General features: G+C 40.9%; 1 long non-coding RNA gene across 3 annotated transcripts; it reads right to left on the bottom strand.

Annotated features, from left to right (window-relative positions):
* Positions 1-2,011: 2,011 nt before the first annotated feature.
* Positions 2,012-9,197, bottom strand: LOC135232257 (uncharacterized). Of its 3 annotated transcripts, XR_010322761.1 has the most exons (3): positions 8,333-8,960; positions 7,477-7,585; positions 2,012-6,945 (listed from the first exon to the last, which is right to left on the bottom strand). It is a non-coding gene; the product is annotated as an uncharacterized LOC135232257 (long non-coding RNA). The 3 variants fall into 3 exon arrangements; XR_010322759.1 differs by having other exon boundaries at positions 2,012-7,585; positions 8,333-9,197; XR_010322760.1 differs by lacking the exon at positions 7,477-7,585 and having other exon boundaries at positions 8,333-9,197.
* Positions 9,198-10,366: the final 1,169 nt, after the last annotated feature.

The raw sequence follows: 10,366 nt of genomic DNA, 5'->3' as shown, positions 1-10,366 counted from the left end.
CGACTAGACAGGAACAGTTTTTTGTTTTTGTTTTTTTAATCTGAGAGTTTATTTAAATTAAAAAAATTTTAATTGTGAGTTTTCTGCTAGATTTAAAGTCTAGTGCTTTCAGTCAAAAACTCAACTCATTGCCATTGAGTGCTTTCAGTAGTTACTAGAAATTTATTTCTCCTCACCTGTCAAGAATTGTAAACAGTCTAGGATTTTACCCTACTTACAAGGTACTAAACCAGCCTGTTGTTATTTCATGGATGTTGGCAGAAGGAATGAGACTCCTGGGACAGAGACAAAGGACTTTATTACTGACGACAAAAGTAGTAACCAGAGCTTCATGCTGGTTCCTGTCAGTTCCCCATGCCCCCAAGTCCCATGGGATGACACAGGGAACCTAAGATGGGCACCTGCACATGCAGTGGGGTGCATTACAGGAGAGGAACACTGAGCTTGGAGGGCTTGCCATTTACATGGCAAATGGAGGCAAGCCTATTGTCTGGAGAGAGATGTTACCTCATTCCTCAACATTGCCCACTGCAAACACGACTCTGAGAAATGGCTCAGGTCTCCATAGTGATCAGTGCCTTGCATTTTTGGTGTGCCCAGCAAGAATGTGTAGGGAGGCTCAGGGCCCGTGGTAGATTGCTTCTCTCAGCACCAAACCCTTCTCTTGGCAACGCTGAGGTTCTGTTGCCCACTTATCTTCTCCTCTTACAATTTCATGATTTTGCTTTCAATTGGAATCATCCTTTGCACGTATTTCTTCTAGCTGTTTCTCTTTCTAGCTGCAGACACATCTTACTTTACTCCTAAAGTTCTTACAAGCACTGTCTCTATGTCCCCACTATTAAGGCCCTATGTTATGGCTTCATGATATGTCAACTTGTCTAGGCTGAGCTACAGTCCCCAGAATTACTTTTAGGTACGTTTCCAGTTGGGCTAGACTATAAGGGATGGTCTCTCATGATACTCAGGTGACAGAAGAGTAAAAGCAGGCATTTCCCCACCTTCTCCCAGGTACTCAAACACTAATCTAGATGCTGCCAGAAAGGAATTTTGCAGATGTAAAGTATACAATCAGTTGGCTTTAAGTTAATCATAGGGAGATTGTCCTGGATGGGACTGACGTAATCACTCAGAAGCCCTTTAAAAGAGGTCTTAGGCCTTTCCTGAGCTACAGACTCCAAACAGCAACTGCGTCTGCAGTTGTTCTCCTTTCTCTTTGGATCTTCCTTTGAGACTGCCCCCTGTGGACAACAAGCTTCAGCTCATGATCTTTTCTTGCTAACTGCCTGCCTTATGGACTTTGAGCTGGCTAAGCCAGTCCCAACAATTGTATAAGGCAGTTTCTTATAATAAATTTCCTAATATAATATATATTGATAAAAATTAATATATTAGCGTTATAATTAATATGTATAATTAACATATACATCCCACTAGCTTTCCTCCTCTGTTTGAATCCTGACTGATAAACCCTGCAACTTCATGGAAATTTCTCATTTGCTGGGACTAAGATCTCCTTCCTGCCAAATCCAGTGACTTTCTCAGTCCTCATTTTGCATGACCCCTCTACTAACTGTCTAACGATCCCCTCTTTAAATCACTTCTCCCTTGGCTTTGGAATTATCTCTCAGGCTCTCTTTCTAGTTTCTCTCTCTCTCTCCCTCTCCTTTTTTCTGGTTCCTTTTTGTTCTAGACCTCTAACTTTGCTCATTTTTTTCAGAGTACTCTGGGCATCTGTTACATCCCTTCCTCCTTTCATATGCGTGCGCTTCAGTCCTCATGGTCTCGACTACACTCAATGCTAATGACTCTAATACTTACCTTTCATTTTGACCAACTTAGAGTTTCATCTGGTATAGCTCTTGCCCAGCCCAGTTGATGAAATATACACCAAAAATTCCCAAGTCTGTTTGAATCTTCTTTCCCCTGGGACCATAGGGTGACCATGATCATCATGACCAACACGATCAACTTCATCATCACCACCAACACATATTGGGCCTTGCTATACCCTTTTTTTTTTTTTTTTATACCCTAGACACTATTTAAGGTACTTCACAAACAAGATCTACTTTAATGCTTACAACATCTTAATGAAGTAGATACTACGTTTCCCATTTTTCTTATGAGAAGACTGAGAATTTGAGAAAGGTTATATAACTGGCTTTGGGTCACACAACTAGTAGACGTCAGAGTTAGGGTTCATACTCAACCTCAATCAACTGGCAATATTGCCTTTGTCAAAAGATATGGGCAGTGAAGGCATAATCAATGAGGACCATTTAAATTCATAGGATCTGGCCAACATCGCACAACTAAGCAGGTTGACAGTAGCTCTCAAGCAATTATTGAAACCGCTATTGCTATAGGCCTATTCTAGCTGTTATAATCACAGATTTTCTTTATCCTTGGTTCCTAATGTGGCTTTGCAGATGTCCTGGAGGGTACTCTTTACCCTCAGACAAAGAACAGCCAGATCTTTTCCCTTCCAGGCTGTCTGCCTCCAGAGATGGAAAACAACCCAGCTACCAGACATACTGATAGTGCTTCACCACTCCTGACCCAGTGACCTTGATACTATTGAACTTTAACCAGTAACATGTCTGGGGATTTGGTGATCATTTCCAATGATGTCAAGTTAGTGCAGTGTTATTCCAGAATCATGGTGCTTAAAACATCCTGCAGTAGAGCAGCAGAAAATTATTCCCAATGAGAAAAGGAAAAAAAAAAAAAAATTGCCTTCTTCCTCAAACAAGAACTGTTGGCAATTGTTTTAGTCTTGGCTAAAGCCTGTATGTTTTTGGCATGATGTTTACTATATAGGCCCAGCATCAAATCTTGATATGACTATGAATAAAGATTATGTAGAATACGAAGAGAAAATTACAGAAGTGGCCTTGGAAACTTTGCAGCTTCCAAAGGAACACGTGCCAGAACGGGAGAGCATCTTGGCAGACACTTCCCCTGGAACAGAGGGAATAGGGTAATTACCTACTAACTCTTGGGACTTGTTCTCTGCTTCTCCAAAGAAGGAAAAGAAGTTCTTAAAGATATATCTTACCATAAACTACCTCCTTTTGTGATGCATTGATAAATCCAGTTTGTGTGAACTTATTCTATTATTTTCAAAAGTTGGTGTGACAAGTTCACCGTATCAATTACCCCAGCCATTAAAGTGATATCCCTATTCCTTCTTGTTAGTTCTGTGGCACAAGGAGCCAAAAAATAGCCTGGGAGTGACCTTAGCTCCCAATTTAATTAAATTATGTGTCTGTTTTGTGGAAGAACATTCTAGGGGACAGATCTCACAATCATTGGGATAACATCAAACATTACCCCAGCCACTCCCATTTCCCTTGACTTCTAGACACATGCATTCTGGATACAGAGAAGATAGCACCAGATATTGGCTGCTGGCATAAGTCACATTCTTGTAATGGATCGTCTCCATCAAACCATTCCAATTACCTATCAAGTCATCTGCTTCTGGGGGATGGAAGAGAGTAGGGAATGTCAAAGTCAAGAGCCCATTGCCACACCTCCTCACCACCAAATAAGTGCCTTAGATGGCTGTGACATTTTGTTAGATACTATGTCAATGGATAATACATCTCTAAGTCGAAAAACGGTAATGCCAGTAGAAGAATTCTGAGAAAGAAAGGCAAATAAGTATCCAGGATATGTCTCTATTCGCGTAAGGATGAATCATTTTGGACTCCACAGAATCTGGTGTTTTATTAGGGACTCAGAATTGCCCTCAGCTGTTGGAAGGTTGGAAAGTCAATAGTGGCTCTAGCCAAATCAGCCTTGGCAATGAGAAGTCCACGTACATGGGCTCATTGAACATGAGGCCAAAGAAAGATGCTGACTGACAGCCACTTTTCCCACCTGTTTATTGAGAGTTTGTGCAAGTCAATAGCTGAAAACCAGATGCCAGAAGTGGTTATTGATTTGCTCCAGTAATGATACAACATCTAAAACCTCAGCTGTGATTGCCATAACCACCTGATTAAGTCTGGAACAATCACAGTTATTTCTAAGACTCATCTGGCTTTTGTGTCTGCCAAAGAGGCTAGTTAAATGGAAATGTGGTAGGCATAATCAGTCCTGCATCTCGCAAGTCTCTGATGGGGGCATTAATCTTCACAGTTTCTGCAGGGATGCCATGTTACTTTGAGTTTATTATTTTGGGGCTCCTACTTGGCTCCTTCTATCAATACAATCCTCATTCCACAGGGCAGGGAACTAATGTAAGTCTTCCGCCAGTTAATGAGTGTATCAGTTCTCACTATACTTTTTAGGAGTGGGAGAATAATGAGAGGATGAGAACTGGGTAAGATCAGACACTTGTGCATGCCATGGATTCCCTGTGTCTCTTATCCCTTCCCTTCTCCCACAGCAAGAGGGTTACCCACGCACTCAAATATAAACAACCCAATCACAGAATCTCACTTTGAGCACTGTTTCCTGGGGCCTCACTTGCCAGGACTGCTTACTGTTTAAGTCAAGGTTTAGGCAGGAAGTAGACAGTACATTCAAATGGAGTATTTGCAAAGTGTAATGAAGAAACATTTTACAAACGTGTAAGTCGCTTTAAGGGAAAATAATAAAGGGTGGAGAAGCACCATAGGCTTAGCAACAATGGGGAGCATTTATTAGCACCCAAGAGAAGGAACAGTTTTTGGAGCCCAGAAATAGCTGTGGCCATAGCCGTAGCTGTACTGTTAGCTGCAGGGAAAAGCCACACAACAGGAGTTGTAACCTTCAGTAAGGACTGCACCCCCTGCCAACCTGTGGCCTGTCAAGGAGGGAGCCAGAGGAGTTAATACCCTGACCTCACTGTGCTACTGCCTCCCAATGTCTTGCCAGTATCAGACAAGGGCCCAACCCACCTGAAAGCTAGAGAGCCCATTGGTAAACCCCATAACGGTCATCCTCCCAGGGCATGGAGCATGGTGCAGAGGGCAGAGAGCAAACCTAGAGGGACTAACGGAGACTACTCAGACACCCATCTTTACCAAGAGACCCCTCTGGGAAGTCCAATATGCCAGCAGGCCCACAGCTCCTCCCCCATCCTCCTTAAAAAAAAAAAAATTTTTTTTTTTTTTTACCCTGCTCTAATTTTCTTTTGTCTGTGGTACTCATCATTACCTACCATATTCAACTTACCTATTTATTATATCTATAGTGTATTCTCTCTCTGCTAGAAAGTAAACTCCTAGGACAGGTATCTTTGTCTGTTTTGTTCCTTGATGTCTCCAAATTACCTGAAACAGTGCCTGGTACATAGGAGGTGTTCAAAACATAATTGTTGATGAATGAAAATAAGAATTGTGGAAAATGGAAAAGAGATGGACGGAGAACAACATAAACTAAAGCCTGATATACTAGGAATGGGTCTCTAATCCTCAAGGTGCCTTAAAGAGAAGAGTTAGAAAAAGCAGAGGCACAGAAAAAGCGAGAGGGAGGCACCAAGACAGATTTAATTTATGTCAGAATTAAAGGGAGCCAGTGAAAACCTTGTTTTATTCTTGTTTCTAGTTTAATTTCATAGGAGTGTCAATGTGATATTTAACCTGTGTGAATAACTGAGGATTTTCTGAGAAAAACTGATAAAATCCTTGAAATAAGCCCAGGATTTTCTATAGAGAAGTGCTGAATAAAAACAGCAACTGCTTGAAATCTCTGTGATCAATAGTAGCATAAATGCTGTAAATAACTAGACAGTTTTCCCCACTTGACTTACGTAGTGTGGAACTGTTCAGATTTTTATTGTTGTTGTTAGGTGCTGTTATGCACAACAGAATGAAACACTGTCCAGTCCTGTGCCATCCTCACAATCATTGTTATATTTGAGCCCATTGTTGCAGTCACTATGTCAGTCCATCTTATTGAGGGTCTTCCTCTTTTTCAGTCACCCTCTACCAAGCATGATGTCCTTCTCCAGGGACTGATCGCTCCTGATAACACACCCAAGTTACATGAGAAGAAGTCTCGCCATCCTTGCTTTCAAAGAGCATTCTGTCTGTACTTCTTCCAAGACAGATTTGCTTGTTCTTCTGGAAGACCATGGTATATTCAATATTCTTCACGAACACGGTGAGTCAAAAGCATCAATTCTTCAGTCTTCCTTATACATTGTTCAGCTTTCATATGCATATGAGACAACTGAAAACACCATGGCTTGGGTCAGGGGCATTTTAGTCCTCAAGGTGACATCCTTGCTTTTCAATACTTTAAAGAAGTATTTTGCAGCAGATTTGCCCAATGCAATATGTCATCTGATTTCTTGACTGCTGCTTCCGTGGGTGTTGATTATGAATCCAAGTAAAATAAAATCATTGAAAACTTCAATCTTTTCTCTGTTTATCATGATTTTGATTATTGGTCCAGTTGTGAGGATTTTTGTTTTCTTTATGTTAGTTGTAATCCATAGTGAAGGCTGGAGTCTTTGATCTTCATCAGTAAGTGCTTCAAGTCCTCTTCCCTTTCCACATGCAAGGTTGTGTCACCTGCATATCGCAAGTTGTTATTGAGTCTTCCTTCAATTCTGATGCCACATTCTTCTTCATATTGTCCGGCTTCTCAGATTCTTTGCTCAGCATACAGATTGAATAGGTACGATGAAAGGATACAACCCTGGCACACACTTCTCCTGATTTTAAACTACGCAGTATCCCCCTGGTCTGTTCAAATGACCACCTCTTAGTCTATGTATAGGTTCCTCACGAACACAATGAAGTGTTCTGAAATTCCCATTCTTCACAATGTTATCCATAATTTGTTATGATCCACACAGTCGAATGCCTTTGCATAGTCAATAGAACACAGGTAAACACCTTTCTGGCATTCTCTGCTTTCAGCCAAGACCCATCTGATATCAGCAATGATAACACTCGTTCCATGTTCTCTTCTGAATTCAGCTTGAATTAATACCTATCATTACTGGATAAATAAACGATATTATAATCATGCATTAGAGTGCTGTGCATTAATAGGGAGAGTGATAGATCCATGACAAAATAGCTACAATAAAGAATTGAAAAAAAGAAGCTGCTAATAGTACGTAAAAAATGCTACCATTTTGCAAAAGCTTGCGTGTGTGTGTGTGTGTGTGTGTGTTCCAAACACACAGAGGTGCATATGTGTGTGAATAGAAAAAAGTTGGTAAGGATCTTCACAAAGATTTTTGCAGAGTTTACCTGTTATGGATTAAATTATGTTTCCCCCAAAATGTGTATCAACTTGACTAGGCCATGATTCCCAGTATTGTGTGGTTGTCTACCATTATGTGATCTGATGTTTTTACCCTCTGTGTTGTAAATCCTAACCTCTATGATGTTAATGAGACAGGATTAGAAGCACTCATATTAATGAGGTAGGACTCGATCTACAGAAGTAAGTTGTATCTTGATTCAATCTCTTTTGAGATATGAAAGAGAGAAGCCAGCAGAGATGGAGGGTGGAATCTCTTACCACCAAGTAAAAAGAGCCAGGATCAGAGGGTGTCCTTTGGACCCACTGTCCGGGTGCTGAGAAACTCCTGGACCTGGAGAAGACTGATGGCAAGGATCTTCCCCCAGAGCTGACAGAGAGAAAAAGCATTCCCCTGAAACTGACACCCAGAATTCAGATTTTTAACCTCCTAAACTGTGAGAGAATTAATTTCTGTTTATTAAAGCCATCCATTCAGGTATTTCTGTTATAGCATCACTTGATAACTAAGATATCACCTGGGGGGATTACTAGAAAGGAGATTTCTAACTTCTCCTCCATGGCCTTTCCGTATCACTTTAAATTTTAACCACAAACACGTTTCATTTTTAGAACTGAAAAAAAGCAGAAGAGATATTTTTACTCTGGTGTAACAAGACAACTTAAACAAGGACATCACGAAAGTTTATAAGCAGTAGCTGAGGATACAGCCCCCTGTGGGCATTACAGGTGTGATTGCTGTGGCACAGTGACAGTGTGGGGACTTAGAGATACACGTACTGTCTGTGCATTCCCTGTTTTAGTCACCTAGTGCTGTTATAACAGAAATGCCACAAGTGGGAGGCTTTAAGGAACAGAAATGTATTTTCTCACAATTCAGGTAGCTAGAAGTCCAAATTCAGTATGAAAACCCCAATCAACACCCATCTTTGTCTTGCTAACCATGAACTTGTTTTGAGCAAAATTTTTCAGGAAGTCGCAGCGCGTAGTGGCTCCATCCACTGATCTGGCCCAAGCTCCTTGAACAATGCACAGATTGGAGAGATCATGCCCTTCAACCGACCCCAAACCTGACTTGTCACCAGAAAGAACGATATTTCCCAGCCCATGATTTTACCTGATTCCATTTTAGAAGCGAGGGGTCCCAACACAAGGAGGTCGGACAGCCGATGATTTAACATCCGGACCTCCAAATATGGGCATGGGAGGGCTAAGGGCGGGGAGTTCCGGGTGCCAAACTCAACCCCGGACGCCACTGGAAACACAAAGCTCCCCAGCCCCCACCGACGGGCAGCACGTGGCCTTATGGTTGCTAGACCCTGTGTTGCTCCTTGTATGTGCAGATAATAAACTTGCCAATTTCTGTTTCCCTTGCAATTAGTGTCCATCTTATTTCAGTTGGCTAAGAGGACAGGACAAGAACCCGAGTGGCATTTGGTTACAAGTATGTGGCTCTAGGGGAAATTCCTTTCTTTGTCTATTTCAGCTTCTGGTAGCCTCCTTGGAGTTCCTGGGCTTGTGGATGCATCTGTCTCTCTTGTCGTCAGGTAAAGTCTATCTTCCTCCCTGTGTGCTTACTTCTGTGTCTAACTCTGTATAACTCAGAAGTGATTCGGTTTAGGACACACCCTGTACTGATATGCCTCATTAACATAACAAAACCCTATTCCTGAATGGGATTACACCCACAGGTATAGGGGTTAGGATTCCAACACATATGGGGGGGAAGGAGAGGGAACAACATAATTCTATCCATAACAGACCTTTAACAGTTTCCTTGGTGAAATTAATACCAGAAACCCATGGATAGTCCAGGGGAAAAAAAAAAAAAAAAAATTTTCCCATGGGGGTTGTACATAATACATTTAAGTTAGCAGTATAATAACCATTTATGATTTCCATCCCTCCTATTTTATTATCTCTGCAAGTTCCCTGCATTAAAAAATCCAACCAGATAATGTAATATGTAGATATCTGTGCCCTACCTGACTAAAAACTGATACCAAAATTTGGGTGGATAAAATCAGGCAGGATGTGCTATCAGAATGTAGCTCTTTTCTGTCTGGCTGTGAGCCACGATCAGTGCAGCTTGATGGGTGAGCCTTCTGTGCAGCCACACAAAGCCAAGCTCAAAAGGGCCCGTGCCACCAAATATAATGTCCTCTGTCAGCGATTGCTCCCTCCTGGTGATACGACCAAAGCAGGCAAGTTGGACAATCTTTTGTTGTAACCCATAAGGTTTTCATAGGCTAAAGTCCTTTCTTCCATAGAGCCGATGGGTGGGTTTCAATCACCAATCTTGATCTTATTTTTTTGTAAACCTGAGGTTTTTGTTTTTTTATAATTGTATTTTTATTTTTTTAATTGTACTTTAGATGAAGGTTTACAGAGCGAATTAGTTTCTCGTTAAATAATTAATACACATATTGTTTAATGACATTGGTTGCCAACCCCATGAGATGTTAACACGCTCCACTTCTTGACCTTGGGTTCCCTGTTAACAGCTTTCCTGTCCCCTCCTGCCTTCTCATCCTTGCCCCTGGGCTGGCGTATCCAAAAGAACGTTGAACCGCCAATCTTTAGCAGCTGAGCACAAACCATTTGCACCACACAGCCACTTATGTTGAAAATGATGACACTGAAGGAAAAAGAATAATAGAGCAACCCATAGTTACTTTTCCTTTCAGTTCTTCCCCAATAGCAATAACCAAAGGCAGAGCTGGGGCGCATATGACGAAGTGAAAGAAAACTGTGTGTTTTTTTGTTTCTTTCTTTCTTTTTTATTATTGCAATGTTCTCACTGTTCTGGTAAGAATTAAATATACATGCATACATGAGCTATGAAATATGAATTATGCAATTTAGGTGATTCCACATGAGAGCTAAATGCTATTATATTTGCATTTAAACCTACCAGTACACAATATAAATATAAACAGTAAAATTCATGCTAATACTCAAAAATTTTAGTTTCTTTTTTCTTAGGACACCATTAAATAGCAAGCAAACAACAATAACAACAACAAAAAAATTCCATGACAAGGTGAGAGACAAAGCATGGAGAAAAGAAAAAAGCTTTATATTTCAGTACATTTAACAGTTACTTTTTTTTTTTTTTTTTTTTCTGCTTTTTGAGCAAGGAGTCCCAGGT

The sequence above is a fragment of the Loxodonta africana genome, chromosome 8 (genome assembly GCF_030014295.1).
Source record: "Loxodonta africana isolate mLoxAfr1 chromosome 8, mLoxAfr1.hap2, whole genome shotgun sequence".
In the NCBI taxonomy this organism is placed as follows: Eukaryota; Metazoa; Chordata; class Mammalia; order Proboscidea; family Elephantidae; genus Loxodonta; species Loxodonta africana.
The sequence above is the reverse complement of the archived record's forward strand: the minus strand, read 5'-3'. Positions and strand labels throughout refer to the sequence as shown.